This window comes from Mobula birostris, chromosome 28 (genome assembly GCF_030028105.1).
Source record: "Mobula birostris isolate sMobBir1 chromosome 28, sMobBir1.hap1, whole genome shotgun sequence".
Taxonomy (NCBI): Eukaryota; Metazoa; Chordata; class Chondrichthyes; order Myliobatiformes; family Myliobatidae; genus Mobula; species Mobula birostris.
The window spans coordinates 31,084,823-31,095,693 of record NC_092397.1 but is presented as its reverse complement, the minus strand read 5'-3'; the positions used below and the strand labels follow the sequence as shown (position 1 = coordinate 31,095,693).

Genomic DNA, 10,871 nt, shown 5'->3' with positions numbered 1-10,871 from the left:
TGTGGAGAGAGATACAGAGTTCACGTTTTAGGTCGATGACCTTTCACAGCTCCGAGCTCGCAGTCAGACGGAAGGAGTCTCACGGAGTCTCTGCAGGATGGCCTGAGATGGGTGAAGGCACCGATTCCACTCGCCCTCTTCTTTCTGACTCTTTGAACTGTAAACCTTAAATCGAGCACAAGAAGAGCCTTTGTTTAGCATTTAAAATGTGGCAGAGGCAGATGAAGTAACTATTTCTGGAAACATTGTTCCATGTCACTGCGTGTTACGCCGAATAACTATAAATACAGAGTCGCTGAGGGGAGATTTATCGAAGCTGAACACAAAGTCCCGTCCTCTCGGCAGACTCTCCCTTCCCGGGGTCACTGCAGATCGACTGTTTCACATCGCCAAACAACCGATCACTTCAACCCCAAACTCAGATATAACCTCTTTAACCCTTTTCAATTTACTTTGAAAATTCGAGTTACAATTACATTTAATATGGAAAGAGCAATACCGTTTCCCTGACGGGGAAATTGACCCCGTCTTCCCCGTGCAGATGGGGATACTAACCACTAAACTAACGAAAATTCAGTGCGAAACAGCGATCTGACATTGAGATTTCCGAGGAGAGGATACTTCACTGAGTCACCCAATGTTTGTTCGTTGACTGTGGCACTGGCGCATTTCACAGACGCACTTTTTACTGTGCGACGGGACAGTCCTCGGAATCGTTTCCGATTCAGCTGTTCATTGCATAAAGTTTCCATCCCGGCATGATTGTGTTTTGGGAAAGGGAACATTCGTCAACAGGATTTAACTGATGCAAGAAAATATTTTTCCAAATTTTCCACTTGCCCACACTGGAAAGTCTGGCTCTATTTCTACTCCCTAAATATAGGTAGGCACTGATGTCCGCAGCATCAGTACTGAGGACTAAAAATATATGGACAAGGGAGGTGCAGCGGCTCTTGTAGGAGAGCTTTAAATCTGTAGACAGGACTGTGTTCAGGGACTCATCTTTGAGTCCCAATGGGTTACGCCACAGCTGTCACTGACTTCATTAAAACCTGTGTGGATGAGTGTGCGCCTACGAAATCATATTGTACATATCAGAACCAAAAGCCTCAGATAAACCAGAAATGCCCATCTCCGATCGTTGCACACATGTAATTTAAAATCTTTCTTCATTTCTCCTTCCATTATTCAACTGAAAGCGGTGGATTCCCAAGTATCTGGACATAATGTGACAGGTCGCGGTGTTAAAACGCACTGATAAGTGATGAATACAGCAGAAGATGGTTTCGATCCATCGACCTGGAGGTTATGGGTTCCGCGGATCCGCTGGGACACTGTGCTTCATAGAGCAACTGGAATTGCTGTGCAATGAATGTTGCGCAATGTTATTTGAGTTTCCCTACGGATACAGCAAGGGCCCGTTCTTAACTCTCCCACATGTTACAGGCTTATCCCGTACTTCAATGAGGGAAATGAAGGCTGAGCGTAGAGTAAGTTCTTCATTTGTTTTTCGCCCATTTATAAAACATTCTGTGGAGATGCCGGGGATTGAACCCGGGACTTCACACATGCGAAGCATGCGCTCTCCCACTGAGCTACATCCCCGATGTCGAATTTATGATGAAATCTTCAATCTGATCCCATAGATCAGAATTAGGTTATGTGGCTCATCGAGTCTGCATCACCATCTGGTCATGGGGGTTGATCTATGTTTCCCCTCTTCAGTCCCAGTTCCCCGCCTTCTCTCATAGGTTTTGTTGCCTTGTCCAGCCAAGAGAATATCTCGCTCTGCTTTCAATACCCCTAACGACCTCGCATCCGCCGATGCTTGCATCTGCATCTGCTTGAAATAGACGCCTCTCTCTCTTGAGACTGCGACCTCTTATCCTTAACTCCACCACCGTAGGGAATATCTTTTCCTATATCTACTCTGTCTAGGCCTTTCAACATTCGAAAGGTTTCGATAAGATCCCACCTAATCTTTCTAAATACCACTGAGTACAGACCCAGAGCTATCAAATGTTCCTCATATGATAACCCTTTCATTTCCGTGGTCATTCTTGTGAACCTGCTCTCCATCATCTCCAATGCCAGCACATCTTTTCTGAGATGAGCAGCCCAAGACTTTCAAAATACTTTTCCTTAAAGAAACCATACTTACTTTGTCTAATCTTGTCCTGTGTCACCAAGTACTCCATAACCTCACCCTTAATAGTAAATCTGAGTAGCAAATTGCAAAGGCTGGACGTTGAAAGATATGAAACAAAAGATGGAGTGGCTGATTCTGCCTTTCGAGTCTGCTCGGCCATTTATTGCAGTGGACAGGATTTGAATCTTCCCGAAGACAACCCAATGGATTTCCAGTCCAATACCTGAACCACTCGGCTAGGATTACCATGTTCTCCACATGCGACAGAGGGACTCAATTATAGCGGCACAGGGTTTCTTCACATCGCGACCACAAACCCCAAGATCGCCAGGTGGGCCTCAGCGTCAGAGACAATGGTGCCTGCCGCTTCCCCGCTGTCCTGGAGAAGGCGGAGTGGGGCTTGCTTCCTGAGCTACTGATCTACGTGAGCTGAGGGGGCTCTCAGTGACGGAGCTCCAGGACGCTGGCCCGGCGCCCTGGCACTGATCGATATGGAAAGTCTGCAGGTAGCAGGACCGGCGCTCGGACTTATTTCATTCTTGTCCTCCTTTCTGATCTATCCGACAACCTGACTCGGCCGCTTCCGAGGGCCGTCACCAGATAACAATTTTGGTGTGGAATAGACTCACATCCAGTGGAAAACGAGTGAGGACGGCGGGTTCTGTGCTCCCAGCATTCCAAAATCCGATAAAAGCCAGATATAAGCAATTAATAGTGGGCAATAGGAACTCGGAGAGCACGTTCAAAGTCCAAAGTAGTATCATTATCTAATTACGTATATGTCAACATCGACTACTCTGGCATTCATGTACCTGCTGGCTTTCAGAGTAGATCTGAACAATACAACAGCATCAATGAACAAAAAGCTACACATTAAAAACTATTAATTAATGGCCTTAAAGTTCTCCGCTTCCATCTGGATACCAGACCCAACCAGCTCTCCTCTGCCACTACGCACCTCCGTCTGGAGGAACGTCCTCACTCAATAATTTCTCCTTCGACTCCTCCCATTTCCTTCAAACAAAAGGTGTAGCCATAAACACTGGCAGGGGTCCCAGATGTGCCTGTCTGTTTGTCGGCTTCCAGGAGCAGTCTATCTTCCAGCCTACGTTGGTATCGCTCCATAATTTTTCCTCCGCTACATAACCGACAGCAGTGCTGCTGTTTTCTGCACCCATGCGGAGCTCATCCACTTCATCAGTTTTGCCTCCAACTTCCACCCTGCACAACAATTTACCTGGCCCTTATCCGACACCTCCCTCCTTTTTTTTATCTCTTTGTCTCTCTCTCTGAAGGCAGCTTGTCTACTGATATATCTATTTTGAACACGGAGACTCTCACAGCTATCTGGACTATACCGCTTCCCACCCCGTTACTTGTGAAATGCTATCCTCTTCTCTCAATGCCCCCGTCTCCACCGCTTCTGCTCTCAGGATAAGACGTTTCATTCAAGAACAAAGGAGATATCGTCTTTTTTCCCTCCCTTCCTCCACCATCAAAGCTGCCCTCAACGGAATCTCTTCCGTTTTGTTCACGTCTGCCCTCATCTCATCCTCGCACCCTCCACCAGGGAGAGGGTTCGTCCTGTCCTCACCTACTTCCCCCCAGCCTCTGCTTCCAGCATACAATTCTATGAAACTTTCGCCATCTCCGGCGGGATCCCACCACCAAACACATCTTTCCCTCCCCCCTCTACATCCTACTTTCTGCAGGTATCGCTCCCTATCTGAATCCCATGTGCGTTCATCCCTCCCACTGGCACTTATCCTTGCAAGTGAAGCAAGTGCTACACCTGCCCCTACACCTCCTGCCTCACTACCATTGAGAGTCCCAAACAATCCTTTCAGGTAAGGCGACACTTCACCTCTGAGTATTTGAAGGTCATCTACTGCATTGAGTGCTCCCGGTGTGGCCTCCTATATATCGGTGACACCTGACACAGATTGGGAAACCACTTCACCGAGCACCTACACTCCGTCCAACAGAATAAATGGCATCCCCCTCTGGCCGCCAATTTAATTTCACTTCCCATTCCAATTCCAACATGACAGCCCATGGTTTCCTGTATTGTCGCCATGAAGCTACACTGAGGGTGGAGGAGCAACACATTATATTCGTCTGGGGAGCCTCCAACCTGATCGCATGAATATAGATTTCTCCAACTTCTGGTTATGGCACCTCCTTCACCAAGCCCCGGTCTCGTTTCCCTCACTGACCTTATCTCCTTACCCGCCAATCACCTCCCCTTTCATTCTTCCATGGCCTGCTGTCCTCTCGTATTAGATTCCCTGTTCTCCAGCCCAGGATCTCTTTCACAAATCAAGGCTTCAAGACTTTAATTCACCAGCCCCTCCCCCGGCGGTTTCACCCATCACCTTGTGTTTATTTCTCCCGTCCCCTCACCATCTGAATTCAATTACTCGTCGATTGTTTCTCCTGTCCGGATGAAGGGACTCGATCCGAACCGTCGACTGTATTTTTCCCAAGATGCTGCCTGGCTTGCTGAGTTCCCCCAACATTTTCTGTGTTGCTTGGATTTCCATCATCTGTAGATTTTCTCCTTGTGCCTCTATCGATGTCGCTCCACACGAACATATTCATGAGCCTATCTAAAAACATCGTACACCCTTCCATCTCTGAATCTGGCAGCCCGTTCCAAGCACCCACGCCACTCTGTCTAAAAACGTGAGCCACACATCTTCATTAAACTCTCTCCCACTCCGACCTTAAATTCATTCCCGGTAGAATTTCAAATCCGTACCCTGGGAATCGAATTCTGACTATCTGCCCAATCTATGTACCTCATAATTTTCGACTTCTTAATTCGGTCAAGTTTCCTCTTAGGCGCTGACATTCCAGTGAAGGCAAACAAGCTCAATCATTTTAATCAGGCAACATCGGGGAACCACTTTGCAAATCCTGCCAATCCTTCCTGTGAAATGCCATTCTTGCAGAATCTGGAATAGAATCAAGACAGGATTGAACGGGAAACTCTTGAGGGACGTTAATTCCATCTCTGATCCACGACACAGTGAATGATAATTAATGAAGCCATCTTACACTCACAACATGAATTAGCGTGAGTCGATTACTTGGCCCTTGGAGTTCTGCGTAGATCGTGTCAATGTAAGAAGTTTATTTGTTGTGTAGTCTAAAATGGTACAGTGTGCCATGGCTGGAAATCGAAGCCGGGTCAACTGCTTGGAAGGCAGCTCTGCTCACCAGTAACAACCATCGCTCAATGACGTTGCAAAAGATTGGAGGAGTAAGGCGTCTCCCATAGTTCCGTGTGACTCGATCAGTCCCCAGGCAGCTTTCTGTCGGATCATTTCTGCTGCAGATCCTATTCCGGTAAATTAGTGTCGCCATCTCCCAACAGACCGGAGTTATACAATCCACGGCGAGCATACCCCAGGAGTCAGACTGTGTTAGAATCGAGCCCTGAACGGGTCGAAGAGCTAATAATGGGGTCCCGCCTCGCGCAACACCAAATGGACAAAGAAATCCTGTTTATAATTGTCCTTTCAAACCTCTAAGGATGTCGGATGGATCAGGAAGATGGAGGGGAGTGATCCAGTCCGAATATTGACACAGCCATCGGGCAGACTCCCCCATCGCCGTCACTGCTTGGGCGTGTGGTCAGAATTCTGCAGCCCCGTCACTGAGAGCCCAGTGGGAGTTCTCTCATCCCACGTAGAGCAGCGACCGAGGAAGGCGGCCCAGCACGTCCTTCTCCATGACAGCTGGGAAACGGCAAACACCGTTGTCCCTGCTGCTGAGACCCACATGGGGATCTGGGGGCGAGGGGAGGGGGTGTTGTGTTCACAGAGTGAAGAAACCTGTCCCGCTCTATTTGAATAAATGCCCAAATGCCCGCGTTGAATTCAGCTGAACGTGAATATTGTTTCACCTTCCACAGATGCTAATGGTTCTGCTGCCTATTTGCAGCAGTTTTCGCTTTCAGTTCAAAGGCAAGTCTGTTTCTTTGAAACCGGGATCACGACTGCCCCTGTCGCGTGTGGAGAACGCTGTAGTTGTGGCCAAGAGGTTATGACGATAGACGATAAATCCATTGTGTTTTCCCCGCGCAGATTCGAATCCTGTAGACTACGTGTCTCCAGCTTTTTATCTTTATATTCTCTGTGACTCCCTGATCCATTTCACGAATGCGGGTTTTTTAAAAAAATCGCTCCAAAAACCAGTCTCTGGTCTCCGCTTCTAAACCCGGGGAGAACCGATTTACTGTATTCCATTTCCCTTCGGGATTTCTCTGTGGCACAAAGGGTGAACAGAGAACAGAGAACAGAGAAGTCTACACCACATTATAAGTTCTTCGGCCCACAACGATGTGCCGACCATGTAACCTACTCTAGGAACTGCCTAGAATATCCCTTGTGCATAGCTATCTATATCTCTCAGCTTCATGTGCCTATCTAAGAGGCTTTTAAAAGCCCCTATTGTAACCGCTTTCACCACCGCCACCGGCAGTGCATTCCACGCACCCACCACTCGCTGCGTGAAACACTTACCCCTGACATCCCCTCGGTACCTATTTCCATGCACCATATAATTATGTCCCTTCGTGTTCGTGATTTCAGCCATGGGAAACAGCCTCTCGCTATCCACATGATCAATGACCCCCATCATCTTATACACCTCTATGAGGCCAGCTTTCATCATCCGTCGCTCCAAGTTCACTCAACCTATTCTCATAAGGGACCCCCTCCAATGCAGGCAACATCATTGTAAATCTCCTCTGCACTCTCTCTAGAGTAACAAAATACTCATGGACTAAGATGTTAACTGTCCTGTGCTATCACCAGTGGGATCATTCGTTGATCTGCCACCTGTCTTCAGGAGTTTCGGCAGCTTATGATCAAGACTCCCTCGAGGTGGTGGGCCAGCAGTGCTAAAGCACCACCTCCAACTGGTGAGCTTAAAAACTTGGCATCTGCCTCTATCAGAGTTGCTGGTCACTTCCATCCAACAGATAGTCTGCTCTTCAGGTGTCTATGCAACTACTGAACGGTTTGCAAGATATGTATACACAGTCTGACTATCTGCCCCTCTGGACATACTTGGTCCACACCCATGCTGATCCTTTCTCTGCTGCCTCAGCTACAGCCCTGCTGGTTGACTTGATCTCTCTTCTAGTGAAGCCAAGGTCACGCAGCCACTTCTGGAGAGTGAACGCAATAAACCCTCGTCAGCCTACTTCGAATGGATAACATGAGGCTTTCCACCCTCTGTCTCTGCACTCTGATCTTAACTCTGCATATTTGGCTAACTTGCGCTCATGGGCTTCATCGATGTTGTCTTCCCGGGGGACTGTGAATTCACCAATAACCGATTCTCTACTGCTGTCAGACCATACAATTATATCTGGACGCAATGTTGTGAAAGCTATTTCCTCCGGGAAACTGCCTTTCCCGTCCAGGCCAGCCTTGACACACCAATCATTGGCTGAAGAAAATCTGCTTGATCGTGAGCCTATGCTGTACACCCTTGAATTGGACGCTTCTTTCACAAATGATATGCGATGTTCTGTGCAGCATGGGGCATGAGATAAGTTGTGCTGCAGTACTCTCCGCTCAACCGCTTCTGTTACAACTTTGAGAACGTTGTTATGTCTCCACGTGGACATGCCGCTGGAAAGATTGACTCTGCATGCAATCAGGATATGTTGAAGTGTTCCCTTCTCGCCACAAGCAGCACACCTGTCTGTCTTACCTTCATACCAGGTGCTGAGGTTGGCAGGTGTTGGGAGCAGATCGTACGCTGCTCTGCATAGAAAAGAGATGCGGAGTGGTTCCATCTACCACAAAATATTCCAAGATAGATGTCGTTGTTCAACAATTTCCCAGCGGGTCCAAGCCCCTTGTTTGGCCGGGCCAGCTGTTTTAGTTAACCTCTTCTCCTCTTCTACCTCTCGTATTTCTTGTGTTACAAGCTCACGGCGCTCCTTACCTGTAGAAGATGACCACCAATTGTGGGGTATCCATCCAAGTCCCTGGCGGCCTAGCTGGATAGTCCCAACCGTCCCCTTGTGCTTCAACCTGGACTCTGCCTCATCAACTGCTACACAGGCTGACCACTTCCTGCCTGATCTCACGTCCGGCTGGGTGTCCTTGATGACAGGGTCTTTTGAGTCTCGAAGCATCAAGAATGATCTCACCTTGGCTACCTTGACCTCCTCAACAAGGGATTGCACTGGGATGGTGAGCTTTGTCTGGCTACTGTGGATTGCAACATTGGTGAGGCTGCTCGGTACTCCAAGCCAGTCCTTCACATACTTGTTGATCTTCCGTTCCATTGCCTCAACGTGGGACATTGCCACTTCATAGACAGTTAGTGGCCACATTATCCGTGGCATCAGTCCGTACTGCAAGCACCACAACTTCAACTTGCCAGGCAAGCCACACTTGTCAACAGACATCAGACCTCTGCTGATCTGTTCTGCTGTCTCTTGAACACTCTTGGTGTCTCTCAGCTCCTCTGTGTACCATCGCCCGAGGCTATTAACTGGTTGGTCCTGAATGGATGGAATCTCCTCTTCACAAAGGGTGAAATAAAAGTCAACCAGCTTTCCTCTCCTAAGAACAAGGCTCCTTGACTTCTTGGTCTTGAACTTCATTCTTCCCCAATCCATTAGCTTCTCGAGTCTAGATAGTACATTTTCCACTGCCTCCGTGCTGGGACCCAAAAGTGTAAGATCATCCATGAACGCTCGTATTGGTGGTAACTCCTCTCCGCCATCAAGTGCGACACCTGGTCCCACTGATTCTACAGCCCTCACAATAACCTCCATGGCTAACACGAAAAGGATGGGTGAAATTGCACATCCCATTGGGATTCCAACATCCAAGCTCTGCCACCTAGTTGTAAACTGCTGAGTGGAAAACCTCATCCGGAAATCGTTGTAGTACTGCATAACAAAGTTCCTCACTTTAGCAGGAATCCATAGGAATTCCATTGCAAACCCAATCAAGACATGGGTCACAGAACCATATGCATTTGCCAGATCAAGCCAAACTACAGCCAGATTTCTTCTCAGCCTTTTTGACTCCTGGATGATTTGCCATATCATACTAAAATGTTCAAGACATCCTGAGAAGACCTGGTATTCCTGCCTTCTGCTCAGATGTATTTACTAATCCATCCTCTATCACAAATGAAGATAGTCTTTCTGCCAGAATGCCACACATAATCTTCCCTTCTACATTCAGGAGTGAAATTGGTCGGAACTGATTCAATATAGAATTCTCTTCCTTCGGGATGTATACTCCTTCAGCCTCACTCCATGACAAAGGAACAACACCTTGTCTCCACACCACCTTTAACAATCTCCACAAGCATTTCCTCAGCTGTTCACACTTCTTGAACACCTTATACGGCAGTCCATTAGGTCCTGGCACTGAACCTGACCTTGCCTTTCTCATGAACCGTTCGACTTCTGCCATTTTGGGTTCTGACAGATCGAACTTCACTCGTGGCTCGGGAGGCGTAACAAGCCCTGAAATGTCAAACAAAGGAGCCTCCCGCTGTTCGTTAGAGTAAGTGCTTGCCAGGTGATCCTCAAGTTCTTGTTGACAGATGTTAAGCTGTCCGCTCTTACTTTGTTCAAACAGTTTCTTCGTGAACTCGTGAGGGTTCTCAAAAAACGATTTTCTTGCCTTCTCTCTCTTCTTTCTCTTTTTACCTTCTGACTCTGCACGACGGAGTGATGCTAACTTCATTCGAAAATGCTCTCGGAGATCAGCAAGCCCTGGCTTGTCACCCTCACTTGCTACCTTCCACCTCTGTCTCAACGATCTAAACTCTCTCCTGAACCTACTAATCTCCTTCTGGCGCCTGCTTGGTTGCTGAGTAGGCTTTGTTTTCTTCAACTCAACCAAACCAAACCTGTACTTTCCAACATCGTAAATCATATCGCCCATCAATTCGAACTTTCTCTTTGATGTTCCCCTGAGAGTATTCTCCAACATCATGCTGATATCCTCATCAAATACACGACAAGCCTTCTCATCTGCCATTGCTGGCCACTTGATCTTCCTCATCTTCTCTACCTCCTCCCCACTGCCATTATGCAAAGAATCTACCTGGGTACTCTGGTCTGAAACCTGACCTGTGTTATCGCTCGTCTGACCTGGCGTATGATGACTCTGTCCAGAGCGAATCGCCGTGGCTTGTGATTCAGTGGTTGAAAAGACCACATCATCTGTGCTTGGTGAAGAAATCTCATCTTCATCCACTGGGATGGAATAACACTTCAACTTTGCTTGGTGGACTCGTAAACCTTTGATGCTGGAAAACGCTCTCCCACGCCAACACACTGGACACTCAGAGCCTCTTATCCTAGCTCTTGGTCGTAGTCGTTCCCTGTAATTAACTGTATCCGTCCGATTGGGTCTATCATTCTTTCACCCTCTCGGAGGACCCCGAGGGTATGTACCTCCATGTAAACTAGAAAATTCAAGAGGTAGGTGCTCTTCTGAGCGGAGCCGGACTGCTAAAGTTAGGGACGTGACTGGATGCAGACTAGGAGCTGGGACAAGAACACAGAATTGGGCTAGGAATTGACTAGGATAGCGGAACCAGGACACGGAACTTCGAACTAGGAGCCTGGGCATGGACTCCGAGCCAGAGCCTGGACAAGGACCCCGGAACTAGGCGAGGGCATGACGTAGCTACAGGACTGTACATGACTTGGGTTTCTTCGAGG

The 10,871-nt window shown here is 47.9% G+C and overlaps 1 non-coding gene across 1 annotated transcript; it reads right to left on the bottom strand.

Moving 5' to 3' along the window:
• Positions 1–1,533: 1,533 nt before the first annotated feature.
• trnaa-cgc (transfer RNA alanine (anticodon CGC)) lies at positions 1,534–1,605 on the bottom strand. Its single transcript has one exon. It is a non-coding gene; the product is annotated as a tRNA-Ala (tRNA).
• Positions 1,606–10,871: the final 9,266 nt, after the last annotated feature.